Source organism: Pan paniscus, chromosome 3 (genome assembly GCF_029289425.2).
Source record: "Pan paniscus chromosome 3, NHGRI_mPanPan1-v2.0_pri, whole genome shotgun sequence".
NCBI lineage: Eukaryota > Metazoa > Chordata > Mammalia > Primates > Hominidae > Pan > Pan paniscus.
Window position 1 is genome coordinate 135,499,737 of NC_073252.2, and position 21,315 is coordinate 135,521,051.

The window sequence follows — 21,315 nt, forward strand, 5'->3', positions numbered from 1 at the left end:
TAAAAATAATGCCAATCATTTGACCATACTTGATATGTGACAGGCATATTAAGTCATCTTGCATTATTTCCTTGACTTCTTGAAACATGTTGGATGTAGATATTTATTATTATTTATACAGTGCAGATGTGTAACTCCTATTTGGAAAGTTTGAGTGGCTTTCTAAAGTCATATAGGTAATGAAAGAAAGAGTCAGGTTTCAAAACCAGAGTCATCTAACATCATAGACCATTTTCTTAATCATTATACTGGACATGAAACTTCAGCGTAATATGAGTGCAGATTTTACTCTTTTAAAGTGTTTTTTTTTTCCTATTCTAAAATAAGAAATAGAAAAGTGGGTTGATACTAAGGGTAGCCTTCACAAAGTACAGGATAAATAGAACAACATCATAAATAATAATGGGTGGAGAAAAAGTTTTCTTGTTTCCAACTCTTTGACCACTTTCCTATGTGTTCCAGACTTATAAATGGTGACGAAGGCAGCATCAACAGTTGGACAAAAGGAACTATGTTGCCAGGATAATGTCATCTCATCAGTGTCATGGAAATCTATTGCTCATAAAGCATTAGTACTCAGAAAGAATAGCCACACCAAGAGCAAGCTGTCTGATTGGCCAGGGAATTATAATAGCCTTTAATGTGATTAAGAACTCTACCTAAAACAAAAACAAAACAAAAAAACCACATTATACCATGGCCAAGGCTGAGCTGTCAGCTTGTGGAGATGGAGCCAACAGTGGAACTATTCATTCGACAATGCACATGACAAGATTCAGCTCAGACCATAGGGGGCACATTTTCAAATGAGGCCTCATTGATCCTATTATGTAGTAATGGGATTTGTGAGCATCAAGTCTTGTGCATGAAAAATCTACATTTAGGTGACCAATTTTCCATGTGACAGAGCAATTTATTAAATCAGAAACTGAGCAAAATGGTATAACTGTTCTGGCAACTTTTAGTTCCCTTTTCTCTCATATCTCTGCTTTGTCAAAAAATGATACAGTCGTTGAATGATAAACTAAGTGGAATGGTGAACTTACAGTGTATAAATAATGTAATGATACAAAGGGAAATTTAAAACTTATAAGATGTTTATGTTTGGTGAAATTCATCTGATTAAAAATAATAATGTAAGTGAAAGAAGTTAGCACAGTTCCTGAAACTTAAGACAGACTTCTTAATCTTGAATTTGATAGAACAAGCTCATTTTAAAGAGACTTGGTTTTAATTATTAATCTGCTGCTATCACACTGCTATCACAATGCTCTCTGGGTAAAATTGTATAATTTTGTTTTTCTTAGTGATGCTGAAACCATGTTATAAAATATGCATGTTGTCGTTATTTATTTTGTCTTAGAATTAGTGGCTAAAGACATCTTAATTTCATAACCATGGACTTCTTTATTTCCTTTCCTCCTTTTCTGAATTTGAAGCAAGAGTTTTATTCAGAAGCATGTGTTCTATGATGCCATTTTGCTCACATTAAGTTGAATTTTTGCCAGGTGTTATGTTAGATGCAATCACCGCTGGGGATTCTGTGGGTGTTACTGAAAATTACTTGGACAGAAAAACAATATGTTGGCTTAATACAGGCTGAGAAAGTGGTGATGCAGGGGCACGAGGGAGTACTTCGCAACATGTAGCAGTGGCTGGAATTCTTTCTGCACCATTTCCAAACAAAACATCTCTACTCAGAGCTTTGTCACTTTACTGACAATACTCAGGTCAAAACTTTGTAGATTAATATCTTAGTGTGGATTTGTTCTCCTAACATAGCACCTACATAACTGAGTAATTTTTAACACTGTTTAAAAAGTGGAGGTTCTCCATTAAAAAAAGAAAATAAATTTTAAAAATTAAAAAAATTATCGAGAAATACAAAATATTGATAAAAAATTAAAAAGAAATAGAAGAGTTTTAGCCAATCATGAAAATAGAAGTTTTCTTTCCTATAAATAGAATAGTTTTAGCCAATCATGAAAATAGAAGTTTTCTTTCCTATTCGCTAAGCTATTTTCTTTTATTCCCCTACCACTTGTTCTATGTCTCCCACTTTTCTCTACATGGCACATAAAGGGACCATCTGTTCTTCAGCTGCCCCATCCACATCAATGACTTTCAAATTCTTTCCTTTAGTCATTCTCTCTTACCCTCAGTTCTGGTTCCTTAATCCAATCAGTCAAATAGAATTTCCCACTTAGGTTATTTATTTACATTTTTTTTCTATTTTTGTATAATTTTTAAATTTCAAAGACAAACATATATTCCTCTTATAAGAAGAAGTAAACAACATCCCAATTAGCCTGAAACTGTCTGGTTTTACTAATGAGTCTCAAGCCCCAAGGAACCCAACAATCCCAGGCAAATCAGGGCAGCGGCTCATCCTAGGAAGAAAATGATAGTTCTAACTATTCTGGCAGCCAAGGCAAAGATGAAAAATTGCTGTTTATCATAACTCATTATTATGAGAAATAAAATATACCGGTTCTCCTGTGGAACTTGGGGTGTGAGGGGTGTGTGTGTGTGCACGCGCATGTGTGTGCGTGTTTGCCAACTTCTAAATTTGAAAAAAAAGTTAGTTGGGGTAAGCATTATTCAAGAGGCACTAAGTAATAAGTAATATGCAGAATTCTTTCTATTTCTCAAAACAACAACAACAACAACAACAGAAATAGGACCTAAAGGGCTAGTTCTTACATTGATCTGTGGAAACAGAAAGACCTAAACCTGGTAAGACAGAGGATAGGTGAAAGTAATTAAGTAAAAGTAGTTTTGTGGTCATCTAAAGAGCTGATAAAACTTTCTAGACAGTTGTATGTCTAAAATAATTGAATAAATAGGTAATATGTCTCTTTAAGATATCATCCTATAACAATGATTCCTTTTTGCTAGATATTTAATAGGACCTGGATAGCAGAGGAGAGATTGATCATTTGATCAAGGGTCTTATTAAAAGCCTTACTGCTTGGTACAGGTAGAGTATCCCTAATCTGAAAATCAGAAATCCAACATATCCCAAAATCTGAAACTTTTTGAGTGCCAAAATGACTTCACAAGTGGAAAATTCTACACCTAACCTCATGTGACAGATCACAGTCCAAATTCAGGCACAAAACACACATTTAATTCAGCATCCCCAAGAAAAAAAAGATCCTCTCAGCCCCCTTCAGCTGTCATATATCTTTTCCCTGCATGCCCAGATTTCCCCATAGAAGCACACCCACAAAGGGTAATAAAATGACATTTGTGTAGGCCAGATGCCCCAATGGCAGGTTCCCCACGATACCTCACATGGGGCCAAGACCTACATGCATTACTCACTGTTTTTTGTTTGTTTTTGTTTTCGGATTACTTTCATCTCTATATTGTAAAGATATTGCTGAAAACATTAAAAAATTTTGCAGATACCCCTGTTGATAACAGTGATATAAAAAAGGAAGTATTCATGTTTATTTATAGTACAGAAAGTCAAGCTGCTGGAAAAACACTGGACAGCAGTGTAAGTGTGAAACATCTTATAGAACAGTATGGTGTTGGAATGTCCACCATATATGACCCAAAGAAACCAAAGGATAAACTATTGATGTTCTATGTTAAAAGTGATGAACAGAAGTTAATGAAAAATAGAAAAGCACTGCAGAACAATAAAAATGAAGATCTCAATCATGTATTAAAAGAGTGGATCCATCAGCAAAATGGTGAACATATGACATGATGGTATGCTGATCATGAAAAGAGCAAGGATCTATCACAATCAACTGAAAATTGAAGGGAAGTATGAACATTCAACAGGCTGGTTGCAGATATTTAAGAAAAGAAGCAGCATTATATTTTTAAAGATTTGTGACAATAAAACATCTGTTGATCACAAAGCCACTGATAAATTCTGACAAGTTTGCCAAGGTTGTGCTGATGAAAATCTGATGCCAGAACAAGGCTATTTGGCTGATAAAATATTGCTGTCTTGGGATTATTGTTCCAGAAAGACATGGACTATAGTTGATAAAAGAGCCCATAAAGTAATTAAAAATGGCAGCAGCCAAATAACTGTGCTAGAATATGTTAATGGCTCACCCATGTATTAGTATTACTGTAAATTTGCTGTAATAGGAAAAAGTTTTAATTCTCATTGTTTTCAAGGAGTAAATATTTTGCCAGTCCATTATTATGCTAGCAAAAAGGCATGACTCACCAGGGACATCTTTCTAAATGGTTTCATGAACATTTTTACCAGTGGCTCATGCTTATGCAGAAAAGCTGGACTGGATGATAACTGAAAGAGTTTGTTATTCCTTAGCAGCTGTTCTGCTCATCCTACAGCTGAAATTCTCATAAAAAATAATGGTTATGCCACATACTTTCTCCCAAATGTGACTTCATAATTCATCCATGTGACTAGGGTGTCCTTAGATCAATGAAGGGCAAATATAAAAACACTTTCTTGAACAGCAGGCTAGCACCAGTGAACAGGGTGAGCGTGTGGAAGGTTTTCAAAAGGAGTTTAGCAAGAAAGATGCCATCTATGCTGTTGCCAATACTTGGAACAGAGTGAATAAAGACAGTTGTGCATGCCTGGCACAACCTCTGGCTTGTGACTATGTTCAGTGATAACGATAAACAAGGTCATGACTTTGAAGGATTTTGTATGGTAAGTGAGAAAAAAAAATGATGTCTGACCTCCTTATATATACAAAAAATACACCTGTAGAGCATGCTTGTGCAATCTGCAGCCCACAGGCCCAGGATGGCTTTGAATGCAGCCCAACACAAATTTATAAACTTTCTTAAAACATTATGAGTTTTTCTGCAATTTTTTTTAGCTCATCAGCTATCATTATTGTTAGTGTATATTATGCGTGGCCCAAGACAATTCGTCTTCCAATGTGGTCCAGGGAAGCCAAAAGATTGGACACCCCTGCTTTAGAGTCTATTAGTAAGCTGAAAGAAGTGTGTATTCAAGTTTCTAACACGGATCATGAGGCATGAGGTTCCAGTTATTCATTCATTGACTGATGGTGAAATGGCTGAAATGGCTTTGAATCAAGGTGATTGTGATAATAGTGATGATAATGGTGACGTTGTTAACACTGCAGAAAAAGTGTCTACAGGCAAAATGGTGAAAACATGTTGTGGGCTTATTGAAGGACTAGAGCAGCATGCATTTATAGCAGAACAACAATTCATGTTTGTAAAATCGAAGAGAGACTCTTGAGACTCAAACCATTGTTAATGAGGCAGATGACTCTGGAGGAAACATTTTTAAATGTTATCCAAAAGAACTTCTGTTCATCCTTTGAGGACCCACGTCCTGGTCTCTCAACTGCTTCTGATGTTTCTTCTCACCTGAAAACATACAGTGTACACTAACCTTTTAATCAAAACACAGGATCATAGGTGGAGGTTGAAATCCTGCTGTTGTTTGTTGCTGCTGTTGTTTAACAGCTGATATAGGCATCTGGTGATATGACTGTGCTGCTTACTTACTCTGAACACATTATTTTTTCACTGTATTAATGGTATATCATATATTTTACTGTTAAGTACTTACTTATGTGTGTGTAAGTGTACAAAAATGACTGCTTATGAGTAACATATAAATTCAGAGTCAGGAATGATGGTGATGCTAAAGAATCACAGATTGTCCCCATGGGGGGCTGAGATAGTGATACCTTTGTCTTATGATGATTCAACATATACATGCTCAAAATCAGTACAATTTTATTAAAATTATTTGTTTTAACAAATATCTTTGTTTCATGCTCAAAACATTGTCTCATGCTCAAAATTATTTAAAATATTATATAAAATTATATCCTCACTATTTACATAATATATATATGAGACATAAGTGAGTTTTGTATTTAAACTTGGGCCTCATCCCCAAGATATCCCATTATATATATGCAAATATTGCAAAATCCAAAAATTCCAAAATTGAAAGTAATTATTGTCCCAACATATCCGATAAGGAATAGTCAACCTATATTCCGAAGTCTTCATCAGGACAGAGCAGTCAAGTGATAACTTTATGTTACCTAAAGCAGTGAGTCTAAAATCCAAGGCCACTTAATTTTTGTAACCACTTGAATTTTTTCCTTATTTTTATAATAAGTAAATACTTCCCAGTTTTACCCGGGGAGATGTCCACATTTTTGCTATGACAATGTACAGTCCATATTCTGGTTCTCAGTTTCTTTTTTTTTAATAATGGAAAATAGCAAGGTGCATTTTACAGCAACTTCTAATTCTGGAATAATGTAATCTGAAATTCTGGAATTAAATTATACCAATCTAAATTATCACTCCGCTTTGGAGAAAAGTAATATTTCTTATAATCTCCCATTCAGAAATTTATTATCCTAATGATTTAATAAAGCCAATGGGGGGAAGAAAACCCTAGAAAGGGTGTGTCCTTCAGTGTGAGACAGAAAACCCCAGTAAAGTAAAATCTCTCTTTTAACACAGTAGGCAGAATTCTAAAAGGATCCACAATGACCCATGCCCTTTTATAATCTCTTCTCCTTAAGTGTGAGTAGAATCTAAGAATATGAATCATGGGCAGAATCATGGGATATAATTCCCATGATTGTTACTTTATATGGTAAAGGTTAAATAATGTAATTAAGAACCTTAATCCGGGTTGGGTCTGATGTATAATCAGGTGAGTCATTTAAAAGCAAGTTTAGGCTTTCTCTGAGTTCAGAGAAGTCTTAAAAAAGCAAGCTCCAAAAATTAAAGTGAAAAAAAAAGACACAAGCTCCCATGAGTTCTACATCGGCAAGAAAATTAATTCTACCAACAATCAAATAAGCTTAGAAGTGGATTCTTCCCCAGTCAAGTCTTCACATTAGCCCTCAATGATGGCTGACACCTTTATTGCAGTCTGTGAGATCCTGAGTAGAGGACCCAGTTCAGCTGTGCCCAGACGCCTGACTCATGAAAACTGTGAGATACCACATGAGGTGTTTTAAGCTATTAAGTTTGTGGTAATTTGTTATATAGTAATAAAAAGCTCTTTTAAGAGTTTTCGATCCAAGTAAAATAACATACATTATAGACCAAAATATTTACTCTTACAACATAGATGAGATACTTTGCTCCTACATTATTGACCAAAATATTTACTCTTAAAACATAGATGACATAGATAATGATTTAGTGAATCTTCTTCAAGGATATTTCTAAGAGTAATTCCTTTAGTTGGTAAATTTCTTATACCAAGCACAAACATGCCACCCGTGCTGCCTCCTGATGGCATCTGTTCTAGCTGTAGAGATCACTGGGCATATGGGCTTTGGCAGATTCGAAGTTTTATTACAGCCAGATGAACTTCACTTCTCCTCTGCAACACCCAGTTTTGAGGTTACTGGTCATCTTTGTCATTGGCACCTGTTTCCTACAGTATTCTAAGTTGGGGTGGAAGCAACACATTTCTGACTCTCAGGACTAAAGTGAGGCATCCAAACTGAAACCTTGTGACATCCCACTCACACCCCAACTTTCACTTCCTTAAGACTTTTAGTGATTTTTCTAAGCCCCCAAATTTTTGCATTAAATCTTTTTCTGTTCAAATTACCTAGCATGGTTTCCATTTTCCTGACTGATGCATAACTGGTCATGACTGAAATATAACAATAATTGAATTAATGTCATTTTAATTAACTAGATAATTAATTAGATGACAGCTGTTACTTTATTAGATTTGATAGTAATAAGTGCAATCATACAATTCCAAGTTTTTAACACTTGAAGGTTTGAATCCACATTGACACTCTTCCTGATTTCATGATACACTTATAGAATCTCCAACTCTATTATAGCTTATTTATGCCTTTGGCATCTGCAGGAATGCTTTGGAAAGGAAAACGTAGTTAAGCAAATTCTGGGATGTGTTTAAAAAGTTAAAGTAGCTCAATTTAGAATTCTTGTTGCAACTTAACTTCTCACATCCCTTCACTTTGGACAGAATCACCATTGTAGGTGAGTTGTTCATGACTAAAATAAACATCTTAGTAGTCTTAGGTAACCCTTTGTCAAACAAGGCAGTTTAGTGCTGAGCACATATCAGCTTATTTTATTTTTTGGTTATTCTTTATCTTGGTGTAGTTTACAGATTTATGAGTAATAATGCATCACTTAATGTGGTATATAGAGAATTCACAAGTAAATATAAGAACTGTTTGAAGTTGTATAAAGAGATAGAGAAGCATACCTTGAGATTCCTAAAATCACAATATGTGTGTGCTTAGCCTCTCTCCTGCTCTTTCAGACTTCCAAGGCTGTCACACGGTTTTCATGTAACCAATGCTACAAAAACAATGATTCAAAACTTTACCCTCAAGTCATTTACATGAACAAATATTCAATATACATTTCCAATTGGACTTAATTTCTCTACTCTCACGGACTGAGAGGTATGGGTATGTATATTAACAGTCTCACAACTTCCAAGGATTTTCCTAGCCTGTGTGAGACAAGCTATCTCACTGCAACAGGCACACGAAATGAAGGCTTTTCAAAGACCATCTCATGGTACTGAATATGAAATCTGGTGTCTCACAGTGCAAAGCATAACCACTTAGCTGTTTCTTTTAAGCTCCATTTCTCCCAACAAAAGGCTATTCTTTAGCTCTGTAGTTCAGTTCACAACAGTATAATGAGAATCTTTGATGTCTAAGCAGGCTTAAATACAGCACAGAAACACAAAGTTCATATCACTGTGTGTGTATATGCGTTTGGTCAAACAATAAATTCTAGGCCTTGAATAGGGATCAGCCAATTTAATAGAGACATCTTATCCATCATGTCTAAAGTACAATTTATGAGAAAACCTGAAAGTTTTTACATCAAAACTTCTGGGAACAAAATGTTAAGAGTTTGCAGTGACAGATTCAGGGGAGTTTTCTGTTTATGATGCTTTTCATTACTTTCTATTACATATCACTTACTGAAAAGGGTGTTTAAAAGAACATACAAGGGAAATTTATCCATGTATTGGAATTATTATTAAGAGTTAACCACATTTTAGTATCTCTTAACTAATACTTGTTCTTGAAAAATTAATGTAATGTAATTTCTGTTCTGCAAAAAACAATGTCAAAAGAACAACAACAACAACAACAACAACAACAAAAAACAACCCAAAGACTGGGAGGAAATATTTGCAAAAGACATATTTGATAAAGAACTGTTATCCAAAATTTGCAAAAATTCTTAAAATTCAACAATTAAAAAAATAAATAGCCAGAATAAGAAATGGATCGAAGATCTTTACAGACACCTCATCAAAGAAGATGGGAAATAGGCATTTAAATAATTATCCACATTATATGTCATCAGGGAAATGTAAATTAAAATAACTATTAGAATGGCTGAAATCCAAAACACTGACAACACCAAATGCTAGCAAGGATGTGGAGCAATAGGAACTCCCATTCATTACTGGCGGAAATGCAAAATGATAACGGCAACTTTGAAAGGCAGTTTGGTGGCTTTTTATAAAACTAAACATAATCTCACTATATGATCCAGCAATTGTGCTCCTTGGTATTTACCTAAAGGAATTGAAAACATGTCCACACAAAAATCTGCACATGGATGTTTGAAGCAGTTTTATTTATAACTGCCAAAAGTTGGGAACAACCACAATGTCCTGCAGTTTATTCATTCAATGAATGAATAAACAAACACGATTCATTCAATGAATGAATAAACAACCACAATGTCCTACAGTTTATTCATTCACTGTATACTATATAATTCCAACTAAATGACATTCTGGAAATGGCAAAATGATGGGAACACTAAAATGATCAGTGGTTGATGAGGTGGAGTGGGGGATGGGTTGAATAGACACAATACAGACGATTTTCAGAGCAATGAAAATATTCTGTATGATACTATATTGAGGGGTACATATCACTATACATTTGGCCAAACCCATAGAATGTACACCAAGAGTGTCCCCTAAAAACTGTGGACTCTGGGTGATTATGATGTGTCAGTGTGAGTTCACCAATTGTAACAAACGTACTACCCTTGTGGGGAACGTTGATAATGGGGGAGGCTAACCATTTGAGGGCAAGAGGAATTTGGGAAATCTTTGTATCTTCTTCTTAATTTTGCTGTGAACCTAAAGCTTAAAAAATATATAAAACTTCTAAATGAAGATATAAAAAAACAAATTAATGCAATAGAGGAAAGTATTGTATATAATGGTTCACATTTCACTTTGTCATATAAAGAAGTTTCAGACTTAACAAATAAAAACATGGATCTCTTTACTGAAAAAAAGAAATTAAAAAACAATGTTAAGGCTGTAGTTAGAGGTTGCTAGCTAGACATTAAGTAGAGATTATGTGTTGGATTCTAGCAAAGCTTGCACTTTTCCAAACCATCACCTGTACCACAAATTAGCTCTGATTGGATATTTAAAAAAATATAAACCCTAAGCATCTTATGACAGCAATCAAGAAGAAGCCTGTGGAGGTCAGGCATGGTGGCTCACGCTTGTAATTTCATCACTTTGGGAGGCCAAAGAAAGCAAATGGCTTATGCTCAGGAGTTCAAGACCAGCCTGGGCAACATGGTAAGACCCTGTCTCTACTGAAAATACAAAAAAAAAAAAAAAAAAAAAAAAAGGCAGGCATGGTGGTGCATGCCTGTGGTTTCAGCTATTCACGAGGCTGAGATGGCAGGATTGATTGAGTCAGGAGGGTAGAGGTTGTAGTGAGCTGTGATCGCACCATTGCACTCCAGCTTGGATGATAGAGTAAGATCCTCCCCCACCACCCCCACACCCCACAAATAAAGCCCACTGAGCTGGGCAATTCTGCTACCTCCACTAGAGAAACAACTACGTGGTTATAATTCACTGAAGGTAAGTAATAGAATGCTTGGTTTTAAAACTAAACAGAAGTTTACAAGTAATCCAGCTCAATTTATTCATTTGCATTTATATTTTTATAGGCATAATACAAGCATATAATAAGAAACATCCAAATGAATTCAAACGCACATATACATATATAATTTACATTATATGTGTGTTTGTATGTGTATTCACATGTACATATCAATGTGACAACAGTAAAACAAAATTAACAATTTTTATTTCCTACTAAAATAAGGACAAAGTATATACTATGGGGGGCTATATTTTAAAAGTCTAAATTCAAATTTTACAAGTCTACATAGATTCTACCAATCTGTTGGATGATACAAATGTTATCACTTATATCAGTGTTTTGTAACACATGATTTGCAAAACATTAGTGAGTTGTGAGATCAATATAGTAGGTCATAAAGAGCCGTTTTTAATAAAACCAAATAGAATAGAATACAAAAATAACAGAGTGCATTACTCATGTTTAGGGTAAGTTTTGTTTTATAAAGCTATTTCTTAACTTTCATTTAACTTGTATGTTTAACTTTATTTAATTTAAGCATATATCTGTGTATCCAATTGTAATGTAAAATGTAACTTTTACTATAGTCATAGTAAAATGAAACTAAAAAAGTTTCAAAGCCACTTACCACTGATTTCCCTAAGAAATGTATCCTATGGTGAGGTGGAACAAAAATAAGAAAACAAAGTGTGATTATAGGTTGAAAGAAATACAATGATAGTAAAATACAATATATATTGATAGAAAACGTCTTTGGAAATGGAATGATAGAAGAACTATTTTGCTAATTAAATGCATCATGGCAAGCCATATCAAAGAGCTTTATATTATGGAGAAAGTTTGTGTTATAGAGACAAGATCTCCGTCTCCCCATCAGTTTTTTTCATAGTAATTATGCCTTTTTGAGGCTATTTGTTCACAACTCACCTCCATTATCCACACACTGAGCCAAAAGAAAATTATAAAAGCATGAAGTATATGAAAAAAATACCATCACCACTCTCCCATTGGTTCCTGATGATAATGTCAATAATGAGAGAAGAGTTCTTGGCACTTCTTCATGCTGGTGTTGAAAGAGTGAAGAAGATTATTTTATTTTATATTATTCTCAGCTGCAGGCATTGGATTACAAGCCTTTTAATAGTAGCTTTTCAAATAGATGAAATGGACCTATCCTGAAATAAAAAATGAATGCTGGCTCTATTCCTTGATGCAAATGACAGCCATTGCTCAGCCTACTGATGTTCCTCTTCTCTTTTATACACTGAGGAGATGGGATTAAAAGAGGACACATGTATCTAATGCAGGTCCTCCACTAATGCTGTGGCTGGTACACAATAATGATCAACTGTCTCCAAAAGAGGAGTAGTATATGAAGGGTTAAAAATCAAAATTTGGGACTAAGACTTCTGGTAATCAATAACAGTCATAGTAAAACCAACGTGCAAAATAATATTTGTGGCACAAATGCAATAGATGATGGAGTAAATTTTTAACATACAAAAGGCAATGGCATTCCCACAAGTTCTGATTAAGCTGTTTTCGGCTAAGTAGTATTAAGTGTAAGTAGCAAGCCTAAGGGTTGCATTGCAGGCAGTCTACTGATCTCAATAATAAATCCTGGATTTATTTGAGAGCTGAGGTTGCAAACTGCAAATCCTGATCACCAGTGCTCAGAAGCAAAATCCAAATCCAAATTCCAAACTCTGAGCTAGTGTATATTCTCTTTTGAATTAGAAGAACATTACAGATCAAGCTCCCCCCAAATTTAGCCTCCCAGTTCCAGGCACAGAAGAAACTATATACTTTGGGGATTATAAAAACCATAACATGAATATTGCTTTGGATTTTGATCACACACAAAAAATGAGTTAATTTCAGAGACATATGCTCTTAGTGAATAAGACATGGAAAATGAAACCTCTTTCTGAAAATAACTTCTAGATTTATCTGTGATCACTTTTCTGAGTTCCATTTATATATTGAAATTAAGCTTCTTAATTTTCTTCCCTGTAGAAAAAAAAAAATGGTGTGCCAAGTTTTATGATGCCATTAACAGAGTCTTTGATTGCTGAAGTTGCAACAGCATAAATTGTCATGTCTGTGACAATAAAAACTGACCCTTGGAGATTATATATTTCTAAATGTGGTATTATCTACACACACAGAGTGAAAATAGAATTGAGACAAGACATGTGACTGGATAAATCAGTCTAAAGAACATGCCTGCTATTTTAATCAAGGGCAGTCTCAAATTTTCTAGATCATGTCTAAATTTTCAAATTTCTCATTTTATTTATAAATAAAGCTTCTGTGCATTAGCCCAAAGTTTTACTTCTTGAATATGATATCATTCCTTAAATCTTGAGAGAAAATAAAGTCAGATAATTATTTATTATTTAATAGTTAACACTCATTCAATAATTTCTACCAATCATAAACTGCTCACTAGCCTTTACCTAAACTTTCCTGCTTAATTATCAAAACAACACCTGAATATCCATACGATGGAATAATTATGTCACACAAAACAACAGGAGTAAATTTTAAACGCTTTCTAAGTGAAGGAAGCTGGACACCAATGTGTGTGCAACATATGATTGCCTTCATATGAATTCTTTTTTTTTTTTTTTGAGACGGAGGGAGTCTCACTCTGTGGCCAGGCTGGAGTGCAGTGGTGCGATCTCGGCTCACTGCAAGTTCCACCTCCCGGTTCAAGTGATTTTTCTGCCTCAGCCTCCCAAGTAGCTGGGATTACAGGCACACGCCACCACACCCAGCTAATTTTTGTATTTTTAGTAGAGACGCAGTTCCACCATGTTGGCCAGGATGGTCTCGATCTCCCGATCTCTTGATCCGCCTGCCTCAGCCTCCCATAGCTCTGGGATTCCAAGCATGAGCCACTGGGTCCGGCCCATATGAATTCTTAAAAAATGAAACTACAGTAACAAGAAGATCAGTGGTTGCCAGGGACTGGGCTTCAGGGAGGAAATGACTACAAAGTGGCAACTGGGAACTTTTTAGGGAAATGCAAATATTCTGTATCATGCTAGTGTTGGCAGTTATGCTATTGTACACATTTATCAAAAGTCATCACAAAAAGACCTACATTATATTGTATAAAAAGTATATACCAATAAAGTTGATTTTGAGAATTAAAAAAATCACTTGAATGTTACACATCTATCTTTTTCTTTTTTTAAAGAACAGACTGAGGTTGAACTTGAATAACTTGCACAAGGTCACAGTCAGTATACTAAACCCACACTTGATCGGCCCCAAGGCCATGAACTCTACACAGTCAGGTAAGCTTTCTCCATTACCTCTTCTGCATCTATGACTTGTGTCTTGTATAGAAGAGACAGTCGACATACACTTATAAGGCATATATAAATAGGTGCCTGGAAACCCAAGTTCTGTCTCCTCTATGGCACAATCTTGTGTCATAGTAGATTGTCTCTTCTCACGGTATTCTATTTCTTTAGGAAAATATGAATTGAAAAAGCAAAAGTTCCCCCAAGTGGTGAAGATGGTATATCAATATAACAAATTTCTCATAAACTATTAAATGATATGCTATAATATTTACCTTTCAAATCAGAAGTAATCTATTCTGGAGGATTCAAAGTATGACTTTCTTGCTGGTGGTGAATATCTTCTGTAAAATTCCTTTGCTTTCTTATGCATTTCTGAATAAGGATTTCAGAAATTTATATTAATATTTTCTTTTTAGGATGACATACCTTGGCCTTTCTCTCTACAGATCTCTACAATGAGTTTCATTCAAGATTTGCACACATTGAACATGGTATAACTATTCAATGTTTGTTCAAGAGGCCTAGCCTTGACCTGTCTGATTTTCATTCTGTTTATAAATGACCTTGCATCCTACTGCATACTCTCTGAGCATACCCAATGCTTTTGGTTTTCTTTCTCAGATTTCAGATGCCGCAATCTCTCCTTGCATCTAAAACACCCAAGTTTACCAGACAGAGTTTCTTTTAAACAATTTAAATGTGGTTGTCAAAAATCCATGCCAGCTGCTTCAGCTTCCTTTACAATATTCAGGGTAATTAACATATGCAAACTGCAAGGAAATAAAATTTCTCTCTTTCTCTTGCTCTGTGTCTCTGTCTCTCTTTTCAAAGACTTCCAGACTTACTACTTGTGTTTATTTCAGGTTGATGAAAGGTATAATTTAAAGAATAGCCTTTCTTCTCCTTTCCTGCAAAATCAGCAGCTTTGAATAGGGATAAAGATTGCTTCTGTATGAAGATCATTCAAGATGCCATTTTAAAACAGAAAATAGAATCAGACATAAAAATGCAGAAGTGTGTTTGGATTAGAAGCATTTCTTTTCAAGAATTGTAAGTCTCGTGCTATTCACTAGCTGGAAAATATCTCCAAATTGTCTATTGTATTTGCATTTAATGTAAGGAAGAAAAATATTCAAAGCAATACCAAGAGCAATGGAGCAATAATCATGTGTACATGAGTGAAGAAAACTCACTCCATCCCAATTATTTAAAAACATGCAGCTAGTCATTTCATGCCTTGCAGGAAGTGTATGATGTGGACACAGAATCCAAGAAGAAAGAGAATGTATTATTCCAAGTGCTAGCTTGGTCAAACTACTAATAAATTCATCTTAAAAAAGAATTAGGGATGCCTTTCCTTGTAGCACTTGACTTACAGGCTTCAGATGCATCAATTCATATGCACCATTGTACCTGTCACTGACAGTGGTTAGAAGTTAAGATGCCTCCACTCCAGTAAAAACACTGCGGTGCTTTTTTTTTTTTTTTTTTTTTTTTTGAGATGGACTCTTGCTCTGTTGCCAGGCTGGAGTGCAGTGGCATGATCTTGGCTCACTGCAACCTCCACTTCCCAGGTTCCAGCGATTCCCCTGCCTCAGCCTCCCTAGTAGCTGGGATTACAGGCATGCACCACCACACCCAGCTAATTTTTGTATTTTTAGTAGAGACGGGATTTCACCATGTTGTCCAGGACGGTCTCGATCTCCTGACCTCGTGAGGAGGCACTTGGCCTCCCAAAGTGCTGGCATTTCAGGCGTGAGCCACAGTGTCCGGCCACTGCAATGCTTTTTATACTAGAAAATGCTGATAAGGAAACTGAGATTGGTTAAGGAACGAGGATAATAATTTTTTAGGAGTCTAAAAATTGTAGTGTACATATATACTCTTGGTGACAGTATAGATACATTTTGACAGCAAGCAATTCAGAGTAAACCACAAAGGAAAATGAACATAAGAGCTTCCTGAAATAACTTAGGATAGCCATATTTGGCAAGTAAAAATACAGAACCCAGTTAAATTTCAACTCTGTGTAAATGAGATAATTTTTAAAATACAAGTACTTCTATGACTATTTGGAAATGCACTTACAGTCCTAAACTCTTGTTTGTCTGAAATTTAACTGGATGTTCCACATATTATCTGTCAGCCCTAATTTTAGTATAAAAAACAGTGTAAAAGCAACGCTATGAGTAACTCTGCAAGTACTAAACTGACTTCAAAACTAATATACCAAGTATTAGGATCCAAGTAATCAGTGTTTGGGGACAAGAAGATGAAGCTTTTATTTGTCCAATGAACAGCAAGAAAAATAAAAATAATGAGTTAAGTTTGTAATAAAAGCAGAAAAATTCAATTAAATAAATGAACTTTAGAAGAAATAACATCTTCTTATTGTTTTAAAATATCCTTAGTTGATGAAATAAAAAAAGATGACATTACAACATTGGTCCTTCTTTGTCAGGTCTGTAAAACCAAGAAGTGTTAGTATTACTCGATTCTACTGATGCTTTTTCATCATCTGAAGTCGTATTGTTTTGTGTCTGGTTAGCGTTAAAATAAGAAAATTGTGTTGAACATAGACACACACAAACACACTTTATATTTCATAGCAGTTTAAGATTCACAGAAAAATTAAGTGGCAGGTACAGAGATTTCCCATATGCCTTCTGCCCTACACATGTGCTGATACTCCTCGACTTAGGATAGGGCTACATCCAGATAAAACTGTACTAAATTAAAAACAGTAAGTCCAACGTGCATTTTCAACTTCTGATATTTTTAATTTAGCCTGGGTTTATCTGGACTTGACCCCACCACAAATGGAGGACAGTACTAAATGCATGTTGCTTTCACACCATCTTAAAGTTGAAAAATCGTAAATCGAGCAATTGTTTAAGTTGGAAAATGTCCACATAGCCTCTCCTGTTATCAGCATCCCTACCACTGTTTTACTGGGTAACCTGTGTCCACATGATTATAGTTCTTTTTCTGCTTTGGCCCAATCACCACCACACTGAAGAAAAACTACTCTGCTATTATTTGTAATAAAATCTATGCCCCTCCCAATATAGGCTTGTGCTCTCAATTTACTACTGATTATAATGGCCATCTAGACTTGAACCACGTAGGCCCTTGATAGCTACCACCTTATTCCAATTTACTGTCTCCTATGCAGCTGTAACAGCCTCTTAACTGATTCCTCTCCTTTAACTGTTGTTCCACTTCTGTTTACGTGAAGTAGCTCTCTGATATTTTAAAAATACAATCGGATAGTATCACTTCCTTATTCAAAACCTTCTAGTGGACTCTCATCACCCTTAGAATAAAATCCCAATTAATGACCAAGCCCTAATGATTTAGACTTTAGTACTTCTTGAGCTTGATTTCTATCACTCCCTCCCAACACTGTCTCTTGTTTCTCCAATGTGCCCATAGTTCATCCCCTCTGCAGGGCATTATCTTGCTCTTTCTTTTCTTTTTCTTTTTTTTTAGAGACGGGGTCTCATTCTGTCACTCAGGCTGGAGTGCAGTGGTGCAATCCCTGCTCACTGAAACCTCTGCCTCCCAGGTTCAAGCAATTCTCCTGCCTCAGCCTCCCAAGTAGCTGGAAGACATGTACAACCATTCCTGGAAAATTTTTGTATTTTTAGTAGACATGGAGAGTCACCATGTTGGCCAGGCTGGGCTGTTTATTCTCTATTGAACTTTTTTCTGCAGATTATTTTTTCATTGCTCATTTGCTCTGCTCATTCAAGTCCAGGCTCTGCTATTACTGCTTCAGAGATTCTTTTGCTAATCACACTGTATATGTAATAAATCATCACCTAGCCCCATATACACTTTACACACTTTACTTTTATCTCCTTATCTTTCTTTATTTTTCTTACTAGTAGTTCTAAATACCCCAAACTAGTTATTTGTTGTATAACTCTACACATTAGAAAACGAGGGCAGTTGGCTGGGCGCGGTGGCTCACGCCTGTAATCCCAGCACTTTGGGAGGCTGAGGTGGGCAGATCAACTGAAGTCGGGAGTTGGGGACCAGCATGACCAAAATGGAGAAACCCTGTCTCTACTAAAATACAAAATTAGCCAGGCATGAGTGGCGCATGCCTGTAATCCCAGCTACTCGGGAAGCTGAGTCAGGAGAATCACTTGAACCCGGGAGACGGAGGTTGCAGTGAGCTGAGATCGCCCCATTGCACTCCAGCCTAGTCAACAAGAGGAAAACTCTATCTCAAAAAAAAAAAAACAGAAAAGAAAATGAGGGCAGTTAAAAAATAAGCTTGTGTCTCCAAGTCACTTCTTTAGCCCCATTACCTAGCATCTAGTAGGGTCTCAATAAATAGTTGTGAAATGAGTAAATAAATTGAACATTCTTTGGCATAGAAGCCCAGCCTAAGTCTCTTAAGAGCCTGTATCAAAAGACGAAGTGAGTAAAATGATCTTGGTTGTATTTTAAATTACCCCTTCCTTATGATCACACACTGTGCCTTCTTATTTATTCCTTTTCAAAAGAATTTTAGTGTCTCTTGAGAACACTGACCTGGAGGTTAAGAAGCATCCATTGCATAAAGGTATTTGTTTCAGGGGTTAAAGGAATATTCATGCAAATTGAGCTTTACTTCTTGTGCTGCTAGCCTGTCATATTTTACCAAACCATAAAAGGAGATTATAAAAGACATACAGCAAAGTCCTTATTCTAAAATTCTTGCTCTAACTGTATAAAGAAAAATGAAAACTTTCTCACGAGCCAGAATAATTGTTCTTCCAACTAATTTAACAGGAATTTAATAAAGATACTTAAGTATTGTTTTCCCAACTGGGGCCAAAATACATTCCAAAAATATAAATCACCTAAGATCATTTTGTTTGAGGGTTTCTTGCACTGAATGATCCAAACAGATCACAGCATCATTGAATAGCATGGAAGGGAGGGTTTATACACATGTTAGACATAAGCATGCAGGAAAACTTAAGGATGAGGGAGATTTTCCAAGGGGTTGGTCATATATAACATGAAAAACATCAATAGAATATGCCTAGCATAGACTAGCTGTTCAACAAATATTTGTTGAATAAATAAGAGATAGAATAAAAAATACTTTAACTCACTTTTCCTCTTTGAAACATTTGAAAAGCTGTAGTTTATTGAAAATACTGAGTCTGGAAGCTCACAAAATTTTTTTTTTTCACAAAATCCAAGAGTCTATTTTAATTCTCCACCATTTCAACCTAATACATGCCTCCTTGAAATAATCTCTTCATTTGTTATTCTGACACTGCACAAACCTGAGTCCCTTTTCAGCTTTTGTGTTTTCTTCCTACTCTATCCCTTTTGATTTCTTCTCTCCCTCCTACTATCCCATATGTCTAAGATTCTCTATGGCCATGTATTTACCCATGACCCTTTAAGTTCACTTTCCCAGAGAGTTCATACATTTTCATAGCTTTAAATATTTCCTCTATGCTGATGACTCAAATAGCATTTCCAGTCCTCACTATTCAATGATGCTTCAGTTCCAAGACTCAAAAATCCTGCTGCCAAATTTCTGATTCCAAAGAAAAATGTTTTTCAAGAATTTGCAGTGAGTCCACTTTGCCCCCAAGTGATATTTACGCAAGGACGCTTAGAATTTACAGCGTGTTTCTTTACTTGTTTTTCCCAGTATGAACCCTGACTTATCAATGCCTTCTCCACAGCCACGTCCATGGTTTCATGAAGCTATTTTTCCTTCTCAGAAAACCTCCTACTCTTCACTAAACACACAAATCCAGCAGACTTTTAAAATGCCAGGTCCAATGGATGATTTGCTGTTTAAGCCAGGGAAAAAGAAAACCAAAAAAACAAAACATGGGGCATGGAAGGAGGAGAATTTGTTTTCTATTTCAGTGGGTGACCCCAGGAAAAACTTCTCCCTAGGCCTTAGTTTTAACAGCACAAGGTATTGTGGGAGTTAATTACATGGTCATGTTCAGTTTTATTAGCTCTTTTTTATCTGAATATAAATATTCACTTAGAATAATTTGCCTTTTCCCCCCCCATTACACTCTATGTACAATCTCACTATTTTCCAACCTTAGCAATTCACCTGTTCTCCATAGGTTTTACTAGTGGAGATGGAAATACTCACAATAAAAGTCTACATGATTATGACACTCTTACTTATAAGAACTCACCTACAAATGCTCAAGTTAAATTAAAAAAAAATCTTTATATGTTACCAAAAATAAAAATAAAAATCTATCCATCACATGAAAAAACTAAAATATATTTTTTAGATAATTATTGCTTAGTAAACTTAAAGCATCTAGAAATGAAATATTATTTTCTTCTAGCAAAAGAATTAAAATAACAAATGCTGTTTTGACATTTTTGTCATCTAAACCAAAACAAAGATTTGAAGCTAAGCTTTGTTGGCCCACATCTGTAGCCACTGATGTGATCAGTATGTGATCACTTTCCTCAGATTTGATTGATCATTATACAATGTTAAATATTCTAGTTGTTTCTAAGAAAAAATATCTCCTAGGGATGAAAAACTACCTAATTTTATAAAACTTGATTCAGATAGAAAAAGCCCTCTTCTCAGTAAGGAAGCAGTGGCTGTTAGTCTTCTTATGGTAGGGTTTTCTCTTGATAGAAAAAGCACACTTAACGTCAGGCCAGGCCACTGCTCATTGTGGTTAGGTTACATTATACCACATATATCGACCCCCTTGTACTATAAGGACTACATCACTGTAGAGGAAACCTGGAATTAAAACTGTGTGCCTGCATGTGAGAGAGAGGAATAAAGAGAATATGTGTGCATTGTGTAAATGTGTGTAAACATGCTATTCTATTCAAATGCAAACGGAACTAAAAATAAATTCATGGGTGGCAGAGTGGAGTATGAGGTCTTAACTGTCAACAAACTCAAAGGCTTTGAGAGTTCTGAACATGTTAGTGAGAGCGGTGGAAGGAAGAAACTGGTCAAGCAGGCAGTTAGGGTGGGTCCTTGGTAAAACTCCTTCAAACCAAGAATAACCTGAAAGTCAAACTGCGAGCTCCAGATAAGGAGCCTGTGTCCTTGAATGGAAACG

The 21,315-nt window shown here is 35.6% G+C and overlaps 1 long non-coding RNA gene across 1 annotated transcript in view; it reads right to left on the reverse strand.

Annotated features, from left to right (window-relative positions):
- Window positions 1-5,120: 5,120 nt before the first annotated feature.
- LOC134730291 (uncharacterized) overlaps window positions 5,121-21,315 on the reverse strand; it is a 55,186-nt gene continuing 38,991 nt past the window's right edge. The window contains exons 3-4 of the long non-coding RNA XR_010112035.1: window positions 8,219-8,313; window positions 5,121-5,349 (exon numbers count right to left, since the gene is read on the reverse strand). This is a non-coding gene — a long non-coding RNA (uncharacterized LOC134730291). The remainder of the gene's footprint in view (window positions 5,350-8,218; window positions 8,314-21,315) is intronic.